The following is a 24,863-nucleotide window of genomic DNA, read 5'->3' as shown; positions in this document are numbered from 1 at the left end:
ATGAATTTTACATTTGCTTAATACGTTTCCCAAATCATTAATGTATAATATGAAAAGTAGAGGTCCAAGTACACTGCCTTGCGGCACACCAATATCATTTAACTGTGGATTTGACATTTCACTATTTAATTTAGTCCTTTGGTACCTATTTGACAGATAATTTTCCAGCCAATTAAAAACTGTCCCGTTAAAACCATATTTCTTTAATTTCAAAAGAAGTATATGACGATCTATTGTTTCAAATGCTCTTTTGAGATCTATAAAAACTGCGCATATACCGACCCCTGTCGTATCTAAAATACTTTTCATATCTGAGACAACTAACTGTAATGCGGTCTCACATGAATGAGAATTTCTAAATCCAGACTGGTAATTATACAGGATATTATTTGAAGTAATAAATTTAATCAGCTGATTGTACACCATAATTTCTAAAACTTTTTCACAAAATGGGAGCATATTTATTGGACGTAATTGATCAAGTTTATTAGTATTAGGAACTTTTGGAACAGGAACTATAGTTGATATTTTAAATTGCTTGGGCACCAGACCCTTCTCTAAACTCATATTAATTAAATTTAATAAAGGATAACCTAACACATGAAATAGATTTTTGATAATATCAAGACCTACTTCATCCGTACTATTTTTTTTATATTGTAATTTGATTATATCATATAGTTGGTTTAGTGATATGCTCTCAAAAGTTTCAAAATTTACATCAGATGAAACAACTGTCTGCAAATTTAAATTAATATCACTATTTTGGTCAAAACTTACAATAATATCTTTAATACTATCAACATAATCTTCTTTATGTGCCGTCTTCTACCGAAGGTTGGCGACCATCAAACGATAGGTTTCTCTGTTTTGTGCCGCATGTATTATGTTCGCAGCTTCTGGTATTTGAAACCATTCTCTCAAGTTTCTCAGCCAGGATTTCTTCTTCCTGCCCAAACCTCTTCTACCTTCAATCTTGCCTTCGACGATAAGCTGTAGCAGACTGTACTTATCATTACGGAACACATGGCCCAGGTATGACGCTTTCCTCCTTTTAACAGTTGTTAACAGTTGTTAACAGTTGTTAACAATACAACATAATATTGATTTAATATGTTTGCCAAATTTACACTATATGTTACACCTTCATGTTCAAGACTTTGAAATTGTGATATAGTTTTATTAGTTCCTACTAACTGTTTGAGATGTTTCCACATTTGTTTAGAATTACCCCTATTCCTATCAATATTTGACTCATAAAATCTAATTTTAACTTGTTTTAAAATTCTAACACAGTTATTTCTTTCAATTTTATAGTTATTCCAATCTACGCAATCGTTTGTAAACAAAAATCTTTTATAAGCAATATTTTTATTCTTAACTGCCAATTTACAAGTGTTGTCAAACCATTTATTACCAAAGTTCTTAACTTCCACAGTTTTAACTGGTGACACTCTATTCAAAACATCTACGATATTATTGACGAAAGTATCAGTAACTTCATCGATGTTTACCGAAGAGTATGCCCAATCTTTTTCAATCAACATGTTTACCATATTATCATATATTATTTTAGAACGAATTTGTTTTGTTTCAATGACTTCACTTTTAGTTACTTTATTATTGAGCACATGGACAATACAGTGATCAGATATTATGTAATTTTTTTCTACATGAGCAGTTAACGTATAGTCATTACTTATGACAAGATCAATCATAGATTTTGAATCTTTAAAAATTCTTGTATATTCATTTACAAGTTGCTGCATTCCATTATTTTCTATATATTCTTTCAATTTACTTTTACCCTGACAATTTTTATCATAATGTATGTTGAAATCTCCAGCAATGACTATACTACAACTACTATGTGATTCATAATAATTATCCATCCACTTGAAAAATACATCAATGAATTCACTTATACTACCACTTGGCGATCTATAAATACCCACTATTCCATAATATGATCCATTAATTACAACATCCAAAGACAAAACCCACAAACTCTTGTCAATAATAAATGTTTTGATATTATTGACTTTTATGTATTCTTTCGTATAAATTAGAACTCCTCCTGTATGACGACTACTAGAATCACAACGTGCCATTACATATTCAGGGATCTGTAGCTCAGAATCTGAAAAATCGCTAGTGATACAAGTTTCCGTTAAACATAAAATGTGTGGGTCATATACCTGAACATAAAGTTTGATTTCATCGCAATGTTTATAGTAACTTTCAGCATTAATACAAGAAAGAAGAAGATTATCTATACACTTTTTATTTGTGCGTGTAATATTTGAAGGCGTCTTTGATGGCTAGATATTATACCCTATTCTTTCTTTGGCTTTTAATAACTGTCTTTGATAACTACTACAATTTCTATCAAATACATTATGGTTATAATTAACATGTTTAAGTTTAAGAATTTCATTTGCATATTTACAGTTAACACAAGTAAAATTATCGTTAGTAATTCTGCACTCATCTTTTTTGTGTTGACCTCCACATAATGGACAAACATCCTGTGAAGTACATTTATCTGCAAAATGTCCAAACTTCCAGCACCGAAAACAACGAATAATATTTACGTGTTCAAAAAATCTGTAGCTATTTCATCCTATATGTATTTTTTCCTTTTCATTAACTAGATAATTAAATATATCTGCTGAAATTTCCACTATTACATTAAGTGCATTACGGTTATTAGTTTTCGATTTATATTTACGTAATATCTTAATGTAAGTTTCTATACCGTCAATCAAATTTTGTTTTTTAAAACTATCAACAAAGCTGTCAATATCTTCAATGTCTTTTTCGTGGACATTTATGATCTTGATCTTAGGTTTAGATATACTTGCAACTTTTATCTCATAATCTGCTCCAAGAACTTTTTCAGCATTAATTTTCAAATTATCCAAAGACTCCTTATTATTACAATGAATTGCAATCGACCCTTTAGCACAAGATTTAACATTTTCAACCGACACATTTATATCGACTGGACTAAATCTTTGTGCTAATACAGTTTTTGTTGTTAGACAATTTTGATTTTGATTTTTTGGTTTTATAATAAGTGGTTCGGTTTTTTTCGTTTTTACAACATCGCTCCATTGACGCTGACTGTTTGTTAGTGTACCATTATTTTCAATAAGATCAATTAACTTACAAGTTTTTTCCAATACTTCTTTTGTTTTCTTTTCATTAAGTTGATATTCAGACTCGTTTTTGTTAAGTCTATTTTCAGCTATGGTAAAACAATTGCCACAAAACCACTTTAAATTAACACAATCTTGTTTAATTTTTAACACTTGATCTTTCACTTTAGCACAATGCAAATGATATGGTTTAATACACAAATCGCAAACGATATACTTATTATTTACAATAAAATTATCAGCACATTGGACACACGTCTGTATGCCCGGCGCCATCTTTGACTACAGTATGTATATATCTAAAATATGTGAACAAATATATACGGCAATGGGTCCGCATGACCTGTCTTAGGTGCCAACATTTTGAGGCTTTGGGAACAATAATCTAACATAGCATTGGACTTAGCATTGGGACACCAATCGGTCTAAAATTTTATAAACAACGCATATTTTCGGCTTTGGTAAATTGAGACCATAACACCTTGAACGTTTATATACGGCGGCTGGGAATACAGACCCACTTTTTCAAAAACATATATATGCAGCGTTGTGACAGAAAGGGTTAACGTACATACAAACGACGGATACCACACTTTTTACGTCATGGATGGCATTTCTTGTATTGCACCAAAACATGCAATAGCTCCTAACCAATCCATTCATCGGCTAAAAACTAAACCGGCACCTGAGGTTTATGGAAGTCAGAGAGCTGTTCAACTAATACATTTTGAAAGGACAAAACCTCAAGGTTTATCAGAAATCAAGATCCAAAGGGAATGTTCACACCAACTGAAACTGTGACTCCATCTGTGCCTGATCTTCTGTGGCTCTAAGAGAAAAGCAGAGACATTCTCGGTATTTTAGGATGGAATGGATTCATGTTAGCTGTGAGAAGAGACATACCATATTCATATTATGAACTAACATTTCTTATTTGTACAGGAAACTAGGAGAAATTTATCAAATGACAGCATTCTAATAAAAACTAAAGTTTTGGAATGTAAAAAGTAGGTTTTGCCGAGACCGTTAAAAATTGGCAATTTTCAACTTACACTTTAGACCGAACGGTTCGACTGAAAAAAAAAGTGAATAGTGATATTTGTAAATAATTTTAAGTACTTTAATTTCTGTTTACAGACTATTTACTAAAAGTTAATAGTTTTCGAGATTTGAGCAAAAAAGCGGAAAAAAGCTGAAATTTTTCGATTTTCTCGCGATTTTTCCAATGTTCCGGCAAGAAATTTTGTCCGCAAACCTCATATTCGGATTCAGCAGCCCAAAATCCATATATAATGAAAGAAATCAGAACTACCCCAAAACTTTCCCACTAGGGAGCTCGTAGAGTACAAATTGACTGAATCATCTGTACATGTCCTTTTACTACTCTGTATATACTTTCAATTATTTTTATCAGTGTAATTGGTACTTTCATGCTCTGCAAGCATTGCCATATTATCATTTTTCTTTCCATCGAGTCGAACGCTGCTCTTAGATCTATGAATGCCAGAATGAGCTTTTCCCCCGAATCAATACTTCTTTCTGTTATATTTCTTATGATGTAAATGTTATCGTTTGTCCCTCTTTCTGGTCTAAACGCTACTTGTTCTTCTCCCAGTTATTTCCCTACCTCTTGTCTTAGCCTCTTCTCTACTATTTTCGTGTATATTTTAAAACGTACCGATGATAAACAAATTGCTCTATAATTTTCGCAGTTGACGTGTTCTCCCTTTTTGACTTGTATATTGGCAGTATAAGGTTATTTTGCCAGTCTTTTGGGATTTGTTGCTTTTCCCATTCGTCTTTGTATATTGTCCATAACCAGTTTATCCCTTCTTCTCCCATATACTTGACCATTTCCGAGTCTATGTCATCATCTCCTCCAGCTTTACCTGTTTTTATGTTTGATACTTCCTGTATTACTATTACTTCTTCTCTATTTATTTGCTCAAATTCGTTGTTCTCGGTATCTTGATAATATGTTTCATTTCTATCGTCTATTGTTTCATTTCTAAATTTATTTTCGTAGTATTCTTTCCATACTACTATAATCCACTCTACTCTAGCATAAAAAGTACGAAAATAATTATTGCTCTAGTAATGAAAATATGAAACAACTACTTTCTAAATTTATTTAAAAATAATAGTTATTATACGTTATATAATATGTTAAAAGTACACTTTAAGGCACGCATGTGAAAGTTTGCAGAATGAGCGAAGCGAGTTCTGCAATTCACATGAGTGCCTTAAAAATGTACTGTTTAACACGCATATCATACAATATTTTTTCTACAAACGTAATTACAGGACAATATCTATGGGCCATTCATTCCACGAACATACGCCTGTTTTCGATTACTTCGACAACGAATATTTTACTGTGCAACATAAGAAGTACGAAAGTAAATGGCGCTAACAATTATTCCAATTAACAACAATGTAATTTCCAATTTACTTTCGTTCTTCTTATTTTGCACAGTAAAATATTCGTTGTCGAAGTAATCCAAAACAGGCGTATGTTGGTGGAATAGGGTATACAAAAACTTTTACTTGAACTTGACTGACATTCCATTTTTTATATTTTTTTGACATTACATCAAAATTGCTATAGAGTCAATACGAACTGCAGTGCCTTAAAATTTTTAAAGCACTAGTGCCTTAAAGTAGCATTTTTAACGCTCGTATGGAGTGCTAAACATTGCATTTTTAACACGGTTGTAGAAAAACTCTTTTATAGGTAATATTTTTTTACGGTATTAATAAGAAGTTATTGACAGGAAATCCTTTTGATATCATTCATGTGTACGCCACATTGTACGCGTGCTAAATGTTTGTTTGCCTAGTAGTTTGACCTTTTTTGCTCAACATTGAAAACAGTTCCATGCTAACAAAGTTACGAAAAGAAGTATTCTCCAATGTTTGTATGCTTGTACAGAAGTTGCACGCTGCAATCAGCGTACAATAAGATACTGCATCCATATCCATTATTAAATTTATTATCTTAACGCGGTGGTCTTCAATACACGCTGTGCGCAGCCTACGGCGTCTATTACAAACGCGACGTATAGCGTAACGCTGTACGCGGCGTATGACGTTTATTTAAAAACCACCGCCTGATATAATAAATAATGGAGGGGGTCTCTTATTGTACGCTGAACGCAACGTGCCACTGCTGTACAAACATACAGCACGTACGGCGTTTATTGGAGACCACCGCCTTACAACCCCCCTGAGGATTAATTTGCAGTCGTTACATTAATGTAACTTAATTTAATTTTAATTAATGTGAATTCACGTATATCTTCTGATTACGAAAATGATTTCTTTAGTAATGTATCAGACAGTCCATTTATATTATAAAAAAAATCAACGATAATTTTTTATTATAATAAAAAATTAATCAATATAGCAAAATAACAACTACTATTATTATTCAATAGCGGGAAATGCGCAACTAAAAATAAAAAGTTGCCGGTTAAAAATAGTTCCCGCATTGTATTAATTTTAATTGCAAAACAACAACTCATTTATTTGTTTACGTACATATTCTACTGTTAAGGTATATTCCCCAAAGCTGTTTAATCCGATTATAACATTGCAAATAATTAATTTTTGTTGAAGCGTATAAAGAATAACTTTTAATGAAATAATTTAAAAGGATCATTGAGGCGCTCAGAGCAACAGTGGCCTAACCCACAAATTGAGTATTTTTAGATTAATATATCAATAAAAGCAGTAACATTAACATTCGGATTAACAAGAGTCTACACAACCAACCTCTATATTTGGCTAAATGGCGCTACATAATTTGTACCGCCATCCCATAAGCATAATGGAAATCAGTGACGGCTCGTGATTTTTACAATAGGGGAGGCTATACCTAACTGTAAAATATCTAGACAAATTTGCACTAGCAAAAAAAATCCGACAAAAAAATATAATTTAAGGCCGCACTTTTTTGGACCATTTTCTATTTAAGTACATTTTATAATATCATCATAATTCATAATTTCATATCATTTTACAAATAGTTAGTCTAATTGTAAAAGTGTATTACCAAAGTTTGTGTCGATTATTTGTTAACAATTCTATCTCTGTAAGTAGATATGCATATCAAAATAAATACAGATTTGAAGTTTTGCAGTCCAAACAGGTTGAAGGTTCACATTTTTTAAGATACTCAACTGAATTTTTTTAATTTTAAAAGCGGTCTACTGCGAATTCAAAAACACGGTAAATTTCCGATATTTTGCTTTGCATTACCAATATCGGAAAAAGTTATTTGAACAAGTTGTTCCAAATATTATTCTAACCCCACATACCAAATTTCATCACAAAATTCGCACTTTTAGTTTTTTCATTATTTGTAGTCAGGATCCTAAAAGTGTAGAGGAGGCTGCTGGCCGATCAGCCGCCCTTGCTCAATCTCCGGGTAGCGTGTGCGTTAAACGATAATGCCGCGCTAAGGAGACCGGGTCTCCTTATGAGTCTGGAGGCGCGTTTTTTTGTGGTATCCCAATAGGCCTAATCCACGGACAATTTCTAGACGAAATAATATTATTTATTATTATATGTTGAAAAAGATCTATCATACTATTATTTTTTCATTTTTTTCGATGTTCCAGGCTGCGAGTCAAGATCTGAATCAGTATCCGAGGTGAATTTTTGTGGTATAATGAGAGTTATGAGTTGATTGTCGGTAATTCATCTACCAATTATTTTTCTTCAATAATTAATGTTGATATGTCCACGATGTTGCTGCAACTTTCACCACCACAATAGAAGCACACTGCTGAACAGTTGAGGTCTGCTTTTCGGCAACCAGATGCACTTCCAGTTTCCACTGAATCTGCTAAAGATAAATTTCGTAAGCTCGGGAGTACTGGAGGATTGGAAGTTTGGATTGGTATTCAAAATTTTCCATGCTTTTTCCATCCCCAATTTTCTGGATCACAATGTTTACCGAGCCATGACTGAATCTGGTGATACACTCGGAGTCTGTGGAAACGGGCTGCATCTTGTGTTGGAGGAAGTGAGAAGTAATCAAATGCATTTTTTGTCACTGTTTTAGCAAATCGTTTATATCTCAGGGTTTCCAGAGAATCGTCTTTATTTCCACCATATAAAGAGACGAAAAACGTTCGTCGACAACAGTGAGTAAAGATGGCTCGACTTTCCCACTGACAAATAATTTTCCCTAGAGGATTCTTCCAAATAAAATAAACACCACTCATGATGCGTTCTTAAAAAAACACAAAATGCTTATCTAATCACAAAAATATTTACCCACAAGACTCTCCATAGTATTATCAATAGTAATACCACTAGTGATTCAATTTTCGCGATAAGTCTATCGATTTACTTCTAAACGAAACTGAATTGCTTGAAAACACCACGAGTCCGTAGGACGAGTGGTGTTTTCTTTAAGCAACTCAGTTGAGTTTAGAAATAAAAGACAGACTTATAAGATAAATTAAATCACGAGTGGTATTTTATTAGACTATTTCACGAACAAAGTGATAGGTCAAAAATTCAGTAGAATGAGAGGAAGGAATTTAATAATAATACATTTGATCTAGGTAACCCAAATCTACCCATTTTTTGAGTCTCCATATATAAGATTTAGGTTTTCTTGTGTTACTCGGTATATTTTCTTCAATGTTTTGGTTTATAACTTCGTTTGAAGTACCACCGAAACGACTCATTTTGACGTATACAGCTACAATAATTTTTTTGGCAAACGTCAAACTTTGCTTTGCGATCGGTATCCATGGTTACGTCGTTGAAATCACGAAGCTGATAGACCAATCAGAATTGAAAGACAGTTGGTGTTTTCGCGATAACACAAGCTGTCTTTGGTTTGTGATTGGTCAGATTATGTGAAAATTTTAAGATGAGTGAAATAGTCTATAAAACTCAAAATACTTTTTACAATTTTTAATATGATTGCACGCGACCAAAAAGGTAGCACAACTGTAAGAATAAGTTAAGTAGAGGGGGACCAACTGCTGTGCCACCTAGGATAAATTATAAAAATAAAAGTAATAGCAGGTAGATATTCAGTCCGGTACGGAAGAAAAATGACGTAACTGCAAATTTTGTCAATTCCTGTTTATTGCGCAATTAACTTCTAAAATACTATGTAAAGATGATACAAAAAGACCGAGCTGTAAAAATGTGCTGAGCCACTATAGGGTAGTTGCGTTGTTACTGAAATACGCGCTATGTTAGACCTTGTTTCAGATACATAATGACGCAACTGTAGACAGGGTTGAAAATGGGGCGATTAGATTAAGAAAATGAAATTTGAACCAATATCGATGAAAATAAAAGCCATCGTTGTCAAAAAACAAACGCCATACCGATGCTCCTGGACGATTACTCTTGATTTAATCCCTATTTTAAATATTTAAAAATCGTTTTTTTTGCTCTTCTGAAGAATTTTGCATTTTGCGGTTGCGTCATTCTTCTTCTGGACCGGCGAATTAGTCCTCAAACAGCTTCTTGGGCCTTTTCTATATATGCTTAGGGTTCTAAGTTTTATAGTGGATTGAAAGGTTAAAAATAGATTAATAATAAGATAGGAATGTTAAAATCATAATAAATTGTATGAATAAAAAAATATTAAGATAGAAAAGTAAGCCTAACGTTTTGTTTTTATTGTATCCCTATGAGCTTTCGAGAAATCTGGGTAAAACCTAGATAAATAAATATAATTAAACACCTTTATAGTGGAAATTGTTAGCTGAAAAACCCTCTACAAAATTGCTATTCTTTTTCTCATCAGCATCTTTCAGTGCGTCACAGTTTTTCGATTTCTTTCTAACGCAATAAATTGTATGTTACAGAAAAAAAGGCACATCTGTGATTACAGACATTTATAATAGTTATTCTAGTTGTCGATAGATGGCGCTATAATCGAAAAAAAATATTTACGAATTATATAATATATCTACGAATATAATCTGTACAATTTATAAGACTATACAAAACAAAGAAAATACCATTTTATAAATGCAATAAACACATTGATTTGTTTTTATGCCAAATTGCAAATAAAATTTGACAACTGTCAGATTTAACTAAAATGTCATGTTAGAATAAATGTTATAAATGTATATTATCACGGACTTACCTTTTTTTCTATCATTTGTGACGCACTGAAAAATGCTCATGAAAAGGACTTTATAATGTTATTTTATTGTAAAATAAACTGAAAGAAAGTTATAAGGTCCAAAAGGAAATTTGTTAAAAAAATTTTACTTATTTTTGTTTATATCTTTTTTGTTGGTCACTTGACCAAAAAAAGTAATAGAAACAAAACTGTAGAAAATTTAATTTACTACATTGTATGTTTTATTAGATTTTCTGTAGGGGTGGTAGTTTACGAGATATAGCGCGAAACCCCTTTGCACCCCCCTTTCCAAGATGGTGGCCGGAGGGACAAGGGTGGCGACCCCAAAAACTTGAACTTAAGCTTCTACTGATTCCCCCTACACATTAAAAAAATAAAATTGACTCCTCTAACAAATGCAAGTAGAAATGTAAGGAAAATGAATAGGAACATGGAGTCCTAATAAAAATTGCAAAAAATATGTCTAGGATTATTAGAGTTTGGTTTGGACGTCATTTCTGGTTAAAAAGTTATGACCGAAAGTTTGGATAAAATGACTCGAAATTAGTCAAATCGTATATCAATCGACAAATAGTTTCACGAAGAGTTCAAATATTGAGGTCTCGGTTTGCTCCCAATCACGTAGTGTGAAAACCTAGGACTTACGAAGCCCAATTACTTACTTGTTTTCTAAAAGTTTAACAGAAATAATTATGTGTATTATTTGTAGAGTGAATATTCACTCTTTGTCATTCAAAATATTGGCCTTTGATAAGGAAATGTACATAATATCCTGGATAGATTAATAAAAATATTATTAATCAACACAATCAAGCAAACCAAAACAAGGCCTAGATTAATATCCCTGTAGTAAGGCAATCATTGTTTATTTGTTAACATGTGACATGTGTAAGTATAAAGTCAACTCTTAACAAACAATGAGTCAAGTAGAGGTTCCCAATAAGTAAATAACAATATTTTGTTATAAAAATATTCCTATTTAGCAGTAGTTGGTCTATTTTTGGATACTTGATGCAATCATCTATACTTAAAGTACATTGTATTTTAAATAAAGAAAACAATGTTACTTATACTATATCATGCACCTATGTTGGATATGATATACAATACAGTACATATGGTGAAAATGAAAAGAATAAATTCATTATTTCGTGACTTACGGAAAAAATACTGAAAGAGGTCGATTTTTATTTTTAAATTATGATTTTTGGGCATATAAGTATATCATACTAGTGACGACATCATCCATCTGGGCGTGATTGTGTAATCGTAATCAATGATTTTTTTAATGAGAATAGGGGCCGCATGCTAGCTCATTTGAAAGGTTATTGAACTCTCTATTCAGTACTATAAACATTAACATAATTACTTATATAGAATATAGGGTGTCCAAAAAAAATTTTGAATTAAATTAATTGACACAAAAATTTATTTATACATAATTTATACATTCATACATTTTAATGCTGCCAGAAAACAGAAAATGTTTATTTAACAAATAAACATTGCTTTTCGCTTAAATTCAACCTTCAAAATGATATTGAATAATATGGAATATGATCCTGATATGAATGTAATGGAATGCTGGAAGAAATTTAACAAAATAGATTGTAACCATAAAATAATCATTTCAAGAACTGAAGCCATACCTATTGAAATCATGCTGAAAAAACTGTTACCTGTTCTGACTGCGGGAAATGAGGAAGAATCTGTGCAAGTTCAAACTGTAACTGCAAACATTATAAAAACTGCTGGATGAGATGTGTTGGAACGGCTAGAATGAAGTAACTTTCAGGAGTTGCTTGAATCGTAAGATGAAGATTTGATGAAATTGACTTGGAGGAAATGTTAAATTCACAACACATTGAAGAAGAGGCTTCAACGAGCACTGGCAACATGACACTCAATTTGAAAAATGTTAGTGAAGGTTTAAGAATGGCAAATGAGCTTTGTGATTTATTTATGAAAGTTGATCCATCTATGGAACCAAGCTTTATTTTTAAGACGCAAATTGCTAATGCCACTACTGAATATCAGTCAGTCTGTTTTTAAAAACGGAATATTACTAAATTCTTTAAAACATTACCTAAACCTGAAGATAATATGTAAGTAATCAGGTAATCAATATGTATGGTCAAAAACTTCAACAATCAATCTGATTTTTTCTGTATTTACTTTTTTTCGTCAACTAGAAATGTATCCACTATAATCCCATATAAATTACCATTCTATATTCCCGGTTTCTATATTCACAGAATATTTAAATATGAAACACGTATGGAACACATATACCCAGTGAATAAAGAGCTTCTACTGTACAGGGTGAGGCAAATAAAGGGCCTATTTGAAATATCTCGAGAACTAAAGACAACAGAATCATCAAAGATTGGTCATAAATTATACCACAGATTCTGGGGTCAAAAATAGGTTGATTGGACCTCACTTACCTATATACAATAGTGCACACAAAAAAAGTTACAGCCCTTTGAAGTTACAAAATGAAAATCGATTTTTTTTCACATATCTAAAACTCTTAAAGACTTTTATTGAAAATGGATATGTGGCATTCTTATGGCATAGACATCTTAAAAAAAAAATTAAAGTGAAATTTGTGCACCCCATAAAAATTTTATGGGGGTTTTGTTCCCTTAAACCCGCCCAAACTTTTGTGTACGTTCGAATTAAATTAATATTGTATTACCATTAGTTAAAAACAATGTTTTTAAAACTTTTTTGCCTCTTAGTACTTTTTCGATAAGCTAGTGTTTATCGAGATATTTTGAATATTTCTCGAATCCACCACATATTTGTATAAGGTTAAGTACGATTATAGAGACCTGTTAATAATCTGATAATTTATTTATAATTTACATTTTTATGTATGTTTTGAAAAAGAAGCCACATCTCCATAAAAGGTGACTTAACAAAAAAAAGACTAAGAGACAAAAAAGTTTTAAAAACACTGTGTTTAAGTGATGGTACCACAATAATAGTTTAATTGGAACGTACACAAACATTTGGGGAGTTAAAGGAGCAAAACCCACAGAAAATGTTTATGTAAATATATTAAAAAATAAGCCGCATCTCGATAAAAACTGGCTTATCGAAAAAATACTATGAGACAAAAAAGATTTAAAAACGTTGTGTTTAACTAATGGTACCACAATAATGAATTAATTAGGACGTACACAAAAGTTTGGGGGGTTTAAGGGATCAAAACCCCCATAAAATTTTTATGGGGTGGACAAATTTCACTATAATTTTGTTTTAAGATGTTTCTGACATAAGAATCATACACGTCCGTTTTCAATAAAAAATCTCTAATAGTTTTCGATATATTGAAAAAAATCGATTTTCATTTTGTAACTTCAAAGGGCTGTAACTTTTTTTATGAGCATATTTGTACTGAGGTAAGTTAGGTTCATTCGAACTATTTTTGACCCCAAAATGTGCGGTATAATTTATGACCAATCTTTTCGGGACACCCTGTATAATATACAATATTGTTTCCTGATGCATAATATGTATTTTCATACCACTTTACTGAAATGGCTCATTTTTTGTAACTTTTATTGTATATTCAGTTGACTCTCTAAGGCTTTGGCCACACCACGGGCGTTTTTTTACGGCGCCGTAAGAGCAGTAAGCGCCGTAAAATTACGCGGCAGTAAGCGCTGTTAAAAGCATGGCCACACGGGGACGTAAATTACGGCGTGTCGCGAGATAAAAATACAGGTTTTTGTCGTTGTTGTGGCTAGATACTTGTGGCACTAACATACTGTGGAAAATGAGAACAGGAATAGATGTAAATAAAAATTTTAATAAACTCATTCATACATACTTTCAATATTATGATAATTATAACGCCCAGAGTCCTGTTTATAGGACTATTTGTAATTCAAAAAGTAAAATAATTTCATGAATATTTCTTTATTAAGAAGATTACTGATAATTATGTATAAGTAAAATTTTAAAATTTGAAAACAAAATAATTCCGGCGAAATGGGTTTAGTTAATTTTTTAACGAAAATGTTGCTCGCAGTCAAACAGGCTTGTCTGACCACCCACTACGCGACGGCCAATAAAATGAATTCGTCCCTTCGTTTGTGACACGACGCCAAAGATGGGCCGGTTCGATGTTGCTGCGCGATATTTTACAGCTCAGTCTGGCCATCTACTATTGTCACCGTGGGACCCATTTTCGCGCTTATTTAAAAAATCGCCCGTGTTGCCAAAGCCTTAAACAGGGCACCCACGCCACGGTACTGCCGTGTTGTTCAAGTTCATCAAATTCGATGAATTGGCAAAGATTTTGATTGTGTGTGCATCCAAAGAAGTCGTATAATTTGACCACAGACAGACTGGCCTGTTTGCTGCAGTACTACAGGGTTGATCTCATCAATGTGTTGAGAGTGTGTAAATGTTTACAATCTTGCTAGGTACTACAAGAATACATTTTCTACTACTTGCTTTGATCATATAGAAAATCGACATGGCTTAACAATTTTACTACATCCTATAAAAGAGAATTGAAATTAGTATGATATCAAAATTTTTGTTTGACACTTTGGCTCCCATATGAATCACCGGTGATACATCAGCTTCAATCTCTGTTATACCGGCGTAAAATTGAATAGACTTCTGTCTGGTACCAAGCACACTGCGGTTAAAAATTTATTCTCAGATTCATAGGTATGGCTCTGGACGACTTAAATATCATACCGGAATAACTTTTAGGCAGAATTTGCTTGTGATCACCGGTGATTAACATGGTATATGAAAGAACCAGAAGAGTACCTATAGTTTTCGTATTTTTCGCCTGGTACCCTTCTGACTTATTTAAAGGTGACATTTTTGAACAGGAATCCGCAAAGAAACCGAATCAGAAAATTTTTCATACCAGTGCAGCCTCATAGCATCGACTAAATAGGTGCTCTGTTTGGAATGTTTTCAAAAAAGACACTAAGATAATATTTTTTATCTATTAAAATATATTGTTTTATTTCTGTAACTTTTTATAATAAAAATGCGTGATTGTTTTAATAATAGTCGTCAAATCTTACTATTTTCATATTACTTTTACAACTTGACTAAGATTAATCAACTCTGATGCCCACTTGTCCGACATGCTATTAGGTTCACTTACATCCCATTGGCACACTCTGTTTGCCAGATTTTATATACCAACGATATTAATGGTCATTTAAACTATAGTCTGCATGGTATCACCGGTGATACACATTGTCCAGAAATAAAAGAAGTTTGATCACTGGTGATACATATGGTACCACAACGCAAAATCATCACAGTATCATTGGTAGCCATCAAAGTGTTGATTTGACATGGTGTGTGGGTGCAACAGATATGCCAACAAATTGAAGAACACCTCTGTACAATCTTGTCGAACAACACCGCAGTACCTTGAGTACTTTAGGCTTTAGTTACTATAGAGACTAGTCAATAAAAATTCTATTATGCAAACAAAAAAGTACAGTACAAATATGACATCATCAGTGTTGCCAATCGGCGGATAATTATCCGATTTGCGTACCTTTTTGAGAGTTGTCGTATCTTCTTCGTATCTTTAAATAAATCGGATATTTGCGGATATTTTTCAGTGTATCTACCATCGACTAAAACTTTCTCATCCATATATTCCCAACACCAACAACACATTAATTTTGTTTGGTTCCACCCAAATTTTTATTCTGGATGAATGTTAGTGACATCCGATACTTTTCATCTTTTGACAAAGGGGACATATGCCAATTCTTTTGTTTAGAATTTAAATGCACAAGTGCGTCCACTTAAGGCATACTAATCCAATTCAAATTTCAAAAACCGTCTGCCGTCCAATGTTATTTATGAGTTTTTAGTTTTTAGTCTTTAAACTTATGAAAGCTAATTCACGCACGATTTAGTTTTATTTTCATTTTATGTAGTGCAGTACAGTGCTTAAGTAAACGTCTGTTGAAATAAGTTTTGGTTTGTGAAAATACTTTTTTATAATGGATAAATGGTTAGTAAAAAATGTTAAGGTGGGTAAAAACTTTTACCAACATGTGGATATTGAAATATAATATTGAATTTGTTTTAGACCAAATCAAATAATGAAAAAAATATAATGCACTGTCTTAATTGTAGTTATATATTTATATTGTAACATTGGAACAATTTTGAATAAAAATTCTAGGAGAGTTGGTCACGGATTTCTACCATACTTCATTCAACGTATCTTGCTGAGATTGCTAAATCCTTATTGGTTAATTTATAATTATAAAATGTTTATTAAGAATAAAATTGTAAAATAAAACAGTTAATAATTTAATAAATAATAAATATTTTAATTTCTATTCGATAATTAAGACTAATATCACCTGTCTTACAGGTTATATATTTTTCTACACTTTAACCACAGAATACCTATATAACGTTACTCAGAATAAGGTAGTCATTTGTAGAATACCAAATTTAAAGTTCAAAAATAATGTGTTAAAATAGCGAATTTTCCAGATTTCTCGGACATGAGATGTAGTTAAATCGGTTATTTTTTTGTAAAGTTCTGTCAAATCTAATATTATCTTAAACAAAACCATTTCATCAAAACATGTTATACCTAATTATATTTATGATATTTTTGAGAAATGTAATGGTACTATGCAGAAAAGAACTTTCCGGCACAGAAACGTCACATTTCTGCACACTACTGTTAGTTATTCTGTGAGAAAATATTAAGTTTGTTAACAAAATTGTGCAGAAAAATGCATTTGGAATAGTGGTTGTAGAAAAATCTACTTATTTGAAACTAGTAATATCTAGATATCTACTAATTAACTCAAAAATTCTTCAAATTTTTTGCCTATAAATATTATTTAGTCGGGCATTAAACGTTGAACGCACCACGGGTATTATGGATCATAACCTTGATATCTTAATAACTACAAGACTGTCAAATACATTTCTATTGTTTTAGTTGTAGAAAATCTTTAGTTGTTAAAAGAGCGTAGGCGCAAAATTTCGGACCAATAATCTTTAAACGTATTCATTTTTTTCAAATCCTGAGAAAACTAATAAATATTTTTGAAAAATTTTAACGCAGAATGAAGGATTACATTATTACTGAGGGCAAAAAGTCCCTTAGAATAAACAAAATGTTTCTTTTGAATGAGATATTTGAAATTAAAAATCACACTCAATATTCTCTTTTCCTTTCACCCCTGTAACTTATTATAATAAAAATTATAAAAGTGTTCAGGGACTTTCGGCCCTCGGTCATAATATAATATTTCATTCTGCGTTTAAGTTTTTAAATAATACTTATTAGCTTTTTCAAGACTCGAAAAAATAATGCATTTTAAAAGCATTGATCAGAAATTTTGCGCCTATGCTATTAATGTAGCTGTAGTTTTTTTGTTTTGATTTATTTATTATTTATTTTTCTAGTACATACCTAGTTTTAGGTAGTTATTACGTTTTAATAAAATAATATTTAAAAGTGTTTTTTTTTACTTAAATAATTATAATAAATATCACGATCCAAATAATGAAATATTTAGATTTATTTATTTATTTAGAATTTACCACTTACGATAATACAAAATACGAATAATATAATAATAGTAAGTAAATAGTATTTACATACATGAATTAGGTAATAATCAGCTAGGATACGAGATTTTCATCTTCATCTATAAACGAAAATTTTTAAACTGTGAAACAGAGAATCCAGTGGATTAAAGGGCCGGTTGTTCGAACGCTAATCAGAAATGGATTCAACTGATCATTATCAAATATTTAATTACTGTCAATGTCAACTTTGATTGGGTTGCTGAAAACATAATTGATTACAATTATGAGATTAATTGATTAATTAATCAATTATGTTAATAATTGTTACGTTAATTGATAATTAATAATTAATTAATCAAATAATTATGTTAATTATTATAATGGTAATCGATTACAATCAACTGATTGGCGTAAGAACAACGGATTTTGTTATTTGATGGTTGTTAAGGAGACTAAAAGAATAACATTGGCAACATTGATTTTAATAACAGAATAATTTTTGACCTAGCGTACCTTTTCGTGACAAATCGGATATTTTTCGAGCGATCATCGGATAATCTAGAGAAATGCGATTGGCAACACTGGACATCATTCAAACTACACATCTAAAAGCAAAATTCGAACCAAATTTTGAGTGAAACAGAGAGCCTCTAGAATTCAAAGAAAGAAATACCGAAAGGTCAAAATCTCAACTGTCCCTGTAACAGTCTTTTGCAGTTCTCTTTCAGTCATTTACATCATGATCCTGTGATTTACATCTGTGCCATGGCCATGTGATATCTTTATCTATATGAAACCCTATAAGTTGGCTATAAGTACTGAACATCAGGGCTGGCCATAAGGGCCTGCAATGGATGCACGGAGGGCATTTTTTTCTGCTGTAGTTATACAAAATCCTAACTTAAAAAACCTAAGGATGCCTATGCTAGCTTTGCAGGCGTGGCAACTTATATCCTAGCGCTGGGACTGCTGAACACTATACTTCATTATATAGTGCACCTGTAGTCATATTCCCCAAAAATATATTCCTGATGTACTGCTGAGGGACACACTTGGAAGGGTAGGTAGCTGGAATAACCTTTTATGACATTCAATAACAACATATCATCAACTAAGAAACAGAATGGTGGTAGGTAAGTAATACAGCCGGATTTCAATAGAAGTACAGCCACAATTTTATCCCTTGTATGCTTATCTATGCCTCTGAGAGTATTGAAACGTAAAATCAAGGAGAGTAAAATATGTGAAAATGGTGGGGTTTAATAAGGAAATCTTCGTGAAAATTGGATTTTTTCATAAAGAAAATCACATGTGCTGAGACGATTTTCACCGTCAGGCCATTTTACAAATAAATAGAGGAATATTGATTCTATTTTTAAAAAAATTGACATTAGAGCTACTGGTGCTCTAAGGGTGTTAATTATAACCTAAACATGTAATGTTGGTCAGTGTCCATGATTTTCTCCTACATACCATGTGAAAGTTTATAAGTTTTCGTGATAAGGACCATGGATAAGGCATAATGGCAGGTCTTAAAAACGGAAAAGAATAAATTTTACCTGGAAAAGCTGTGAGAAATAAGAAAAATTCGATTTTCAGAAAAACAACTTATTTAACTTTAGATTTTCTTTTCTTTCTTATCTGATATGATATTTTCAGTACACAAAAAGGCAAAAGGGATAAAATTGTAATTGAACTTGGTATTGAAATCAGTCTATAAAATATTTGTGGAGATCAGAAATGAAGGAAAATAAATGAATACTACAATATAAACAAAGCAAACCAATATTGGAGCACAAAAATACAGTATTCGAGAAAGAAAACGCTTAACATGCTTGAAAACCGGAAAAAAATGTATTTCAATATTACTTCCTTTTGTTTCTGGAATTAAAAATGAAAAATTAATAAACATTTCAAATGCTTATCCAAAGAAGAACATGTTAACATTATTTTATTTCTTATAATAAATTTATTTGTTGATGAATAAGGAATTTTCTTTTATGATTTAGTCCAAGTAATGAAGCTTAAAATAGGACAAAATCTCGCAATTTTTACAGAATGGATCGATTTGCTTTAAAATTTGGGAATAAGTAGTGGATAGTCCAAGGATCAAAATCTATATGATGCCGAAAGGCGCTTTTACCATGGGGGTGGTTGCGACCCCTTCTCGGGAGTGGAAATCTTTTATTATATTTTGAACGCAAAAGTTACTAAAAACATTCATTCTAAGCAAAATACATTCTATACATTTTTTGATAAAGTTAATAGTTTTCGATTTATTCGCTATCGAAAGTGTTAGTTGTATATCGAAAAAATCAATGTTTTTAATAAGTTTTCTGCTAATACCTCCAAAAGTTTTTGTTTAATCAACACAACTTTACTTAACAAAAATGTACCTTTTAAAAAAATAAACAAAACCGTTTTTATTTAATCTTCTTTAAGACCAATAGTAATCGAGCTATACTTTATTATACAGGGTGAGTCATGAGGAACTGTACATACTCCTACCTCGTATTGAGGCTCCTACGGGGAATAACAAATGACCATTAAAAAGTGTCTGCTCCCATTGTTTAATAATATACAGGGTGAGTTTTGCATTTTGACAGAAATTTGTATTCGTCATAATTTTTGAACGGTCAGATCGATATGTCTCTTATTTTGGCCAATCGTTACACTATTACCACCTAATCAACTAATTTATTCAAACTAGAAAAAATCAGGTCCGGCTTTAAAAAAATTAGTTCGTTTGGGTCTTAGAAAAAATTTCACCCTGTATACGCTTTTTGAAAACTCTAATATGAATTTTACAAATTAGACAAATAGGCAATTAAAATGGCATATTTATTTTTTTCCGCACACGATTACTTAATTTTTTATAAAAAAATAAAATTTCACTATGAATTAAAAGTTTGGTAAAGTGAACCATAGATTTAAAAAAAAATAACTTTTATTACAAAAATTAATTTTTTTTGCACAAATAAATAATTTATGTTACCATCCAATCAACTGATCTATTCAAACTAGAGAAAAATCAGGTCCGGATTTAAAAAATTAGTTCGTTTTGGTCTTAGAAAAATTTCACCCTGTATACGCTTTTTGAAAACTCTAATATAAATTTTACAAATAAGACAAATAGGCAGTTAAAATGGCATATTTATTTTTTTCCCCACGCGATTACTTAATTTTTTATTAAAAAACCAAATTTGTTAAAATCGGAATTTTAACCTAAAAATGAAAAAAAAAATGAACTCACGGTTTAACTCGCTACAACTCTGTTCCATTTTAATATTTTTTTCTGAAATTTTCACAGCACATAAGTACCTCTTACCATTGTGAAGACTATGAAAATTGTTGTAGACTTTCAGTCTTCTTCTTGTAAAAGCTGCAAACTTGTAAATCGCAAAAATTAGGTGGAAAAATTTAAAATTTATCAATTTGATCACGTCTGTGTTAAACTATAGAGTCCAAAAGAAGTGTTATGGGAAGTTTTAGATCTAGACGTGTTATAGAAAAAAAAATTGTAAAACTTTTAATTTTAAGAAAAACGTTGTTTTTGTAAATTAATTTTTGTAAAAAAAGTTATTTTTTTTAAATCTATGCAAAAACTTTGCCAAACTTTTTATGCATAGTCAAATTTGATTTTTTAATAAAAAAATAAGTAATCGTGTGGGGAAAAAATAAATATGCCATTTTAATTGCCTATTTGTCTTATTTGTAAAATTCATATTAGAGTTTTCAAAAAACATATACAAGGTGAAATTTTTTCTAAGACCCAAACAAACTAATTTTTTAAATCCGGGCCTGATTTTTTTCTAGTTTGAATAAATCAGTTGATTGGGTGATAACATAAATTAAATATTTGTTCAAAAAAAATTCATTTTTGTAATAAAAGTTATTTTTTTTTAATCTATGGTTCACTTTACCAAACTTTTAATTATTCATAGTCAAATTTGATTTTTTTTTATAAAAAATTAAGTAATCGTGTGGGGAAAAAATAAATATGCCATTTTAATTGCCTATTTGTCTTATTTGTAAAAATCATATTAGAATTTTCAAAAAGTGTATAAAGGGTGAAATTTTTTCTAAGACCAAAACGAACTTATTTTTTAAATCCGGGCCTGATTTTTTTCTTGTTTGAATAAATCAGTTGATTGGTGGTAACATAAATTAAATATTTGTTCAAAAAAAATTAATTTTGGTAATTAAAGTTAATTTTGTTAAATCTATGGTTCACTTTACCAAACTTTTAATTCATAATCAAATTTGATTTTTTTATAAAAAATTAAGCAATCGTGTGCGGAAAAAAATAAATATGTTATTTTAATTGCCTATTTGTCTAATTTGTAAAATTCATATTAGAGTTTTCAAAAAGCTTATACAGGGTGAAATTTTTTCTAAGACCCAAACGAACTAATTTTTTTAAAGCCGGACCTGATTTTTTTCTAGTTTGAATAAATCAGTTGATTAGGTGGCAATAGTGTAACAATGGACCAAAATAAGAGACACATCGATCTGACCGTTCAAAAATTATGACGAATACAAATTTCTGTAAAAATTCGAAACTCGCCCTGTATATTATTAAACAATGGGAGCAGACACTTTTTAATGGTCATTTGTTATTCCCCATAGGGGCCTCTATACGAGGTAGGAGTATGTACAGTTCCTCATGACTCACCCTGTATGTTAGCTCTTCTTCGTCAAATGCTAAATATTGTAGTTTCAAAATCAAAAGACGGAAAAACTATGCATTTTTCGAGGATAACTTGTTCAAACTAATAAAGTATTTAAAAATATCTATCTCAGACATAAAAAAGTCTCTAGCTCAAAAATTAAGTGACATAATGAAAAGAATGTCAGTCCCTATTTTTTTCAGCGAAGTGATCGGAAGCAACCTCCTAATTACCACCCTAATTAAAATTAGTCATTGACCTTATTTGGTCTTCTTTATTTATGTATTATTAATAGGTTATAGCAGTTTTACCGGCTTAGAATGATTAGTTTAAAAAAATGGAGTTAAAAGCAAGTAACGAATTTTTGTAATTTGGATAAAAAATGGCCATTTCTTCAGAATAGAAAGATTAGCATCAGAGATACGAAAAAAATGTTTAAATATGAAATTGTAGCTTATTTAATTCCAAGAACCTGGTTTGCAAAAATTTTGTCTATGGCAAAAATTGGGTGAGCTACTGACAATTAAAACATAACATGCAAAAACCAACCCTTTCAAAGTCACCTCTTTTTGCAACTGAGGATTTTAAAAAGGTTTAATATTAATAGGCTTATAGATCTTGTAAAAACCTAAAAAACTCTTTTTTTTCAAACTTTCTAAGATAAAAAATAAAAAGGTACGGTTAAAAAATCAATATATTTTTTTGAAAAAAAAAAGAGAAATGCAATTTAAAGCATAATAATGTAAGTTGGCGGTGTTTTTAGTCATTGGCCTTATTCATTCTTCTTTATTTATATTCTAGAATATTCTAGAATATTATTAAATATATTCTAGAAGTTTGACTGGCTTAGAATGATTAGTTTTTAAAAAACTGGAGTTAAAAGCGAATAACAAATTTTTGTAGTTTAGTAAAAAATGCCATTTTCTTCAGAATAGAAAGATTAGCATCAGAGATATCAAAATATGTTTAAATATGAAATTGTAGGTTATTTAATTCCCAAGAACTTGGTTTTAAAAAATTTTTTCTACTGCAAAAATTGAGTGAATCGTAAATGAGTATATCAAAAAACATTGATTTTTTTTCATATAAAACTAACACTTTTGATAGCGAATAAATCGAAAACTGTTAATTTTATCAAAAAATGTATAGAACATTTTTTGCTTAGAATGAACGTTTTTATCAACTTCTGCAGTCAATATATAATAAAAAATTTCCACCCCAGAGTGGCAACCACCCCCATGGTAAAAGCGCCTTTCAGAATTATATAGATTTTGATCCTTGGACTTTTCACTAATTATTCTCAAATTTTCAAGCAAATATATCCATTCTGTAAACATTGCGAGGTGAAAAGCTTCGGTTCCTGGACTATTTATAATGGAGTTATAAAATACTTTTTTTCTCTGCAGTTGATAATAAGAAATTGCAGGGCCAGCTATAACGTACAGCAGGCAGGCGCCTCTCTTTGGGGGTGGCCAAATGAAGTTTTTTTCTGCTGGTGTTGTACAAAATACTAATAAAAAAAACCGAAGGGCATCTATGCCGCCTATGCTAGTTTTGCAGTTGGGCAACTGATACCCTAGCACAGGAACTGCTAGATTGCTTCTCGTACACTAGCTATTCAAAATGTTGAATCAATAGTTGAAATCAATTAGCCAAGAGACTTGTTAATTTGTGTATTAGATATTGCATGTCTCAAAATATTGGATTTAAACTCCAAATAATTTATATACTCACTGACAAAAATATTGCATAATATGCATATTATGTATGTGAAATGAAGTTTTTTGTGCTGCCTTCCTTAGCCCCCCGCGTAGGCGTAACTGGGAGGGGGGTTTGGGGGTTGTAACCCAAAAGCACCATTTTAAAGTATTATATAAATGCTATAATCGGATTTAAATCTGATCTGGGCTACATGGTGGCCAATATAAGTTTAAAATTGAATCTCATCAAGGCAAGTATTTACTATGCTAGCGACATGAAGATGTGCATTAGCACCAATATGTCATATCCAATGAGGCTTGCAAATGGCAAAACATGATCTTCTAAAATGTTTTCAATGTACAGGTCAGTTGGCATTCGCCTAATCACCTACACATGTTCGTTATGTCCTTTCAATGCAATATTGCTCTGTAGCACTATGCCTTTACTACCAAAACTAATGTCCTATATGAGGTTACAACTGACATACTGTTCTCCAACTCTTATGTAGACGAAATTTTGTCAAATTTGTTTCCATATAATGAAAAGTATGCTAGATGTCAGGCCCGGTCCCAGGGGTGGGCGAACTGGGAGGCTGCCCAGGGCGGTAAATTTAGGAGCGGCAAATTTTAG

General features: G+C 31.3%; 1 protein-coding gene across 1 annotated transcript in view; it reads right to left on the bottom strand.

The window, feature by feature from the left end:
* Positions 1-24,863, bottom strand: part of LOC114330193 (mitochondrial carrier protein Rim2) — a 257,195-nt gene that overhangs the window by 228,093 nt on the left and 4,239 nt on the right. The window lies entirely within an intron of this gene.

Source organism: Diabrotica virgifera, chromosome 3 (genome assembly GCF_917563875.1).
Source record: "Diabrotica virgifera virgifera chromosome 3, PGI_DIABVI_V3a".
NCBI lineage: Eukaryota > Metazoa > Arthropoda > Insecta > Coleoptera > Chrysomelidae > Diabrotica > Diabrotica virgifera.
The sequence above is the reverse complement of the archived record's forward strand: the minus strand, read 5'-3'. Positions and strand labels throughout refer to the sequence as shown.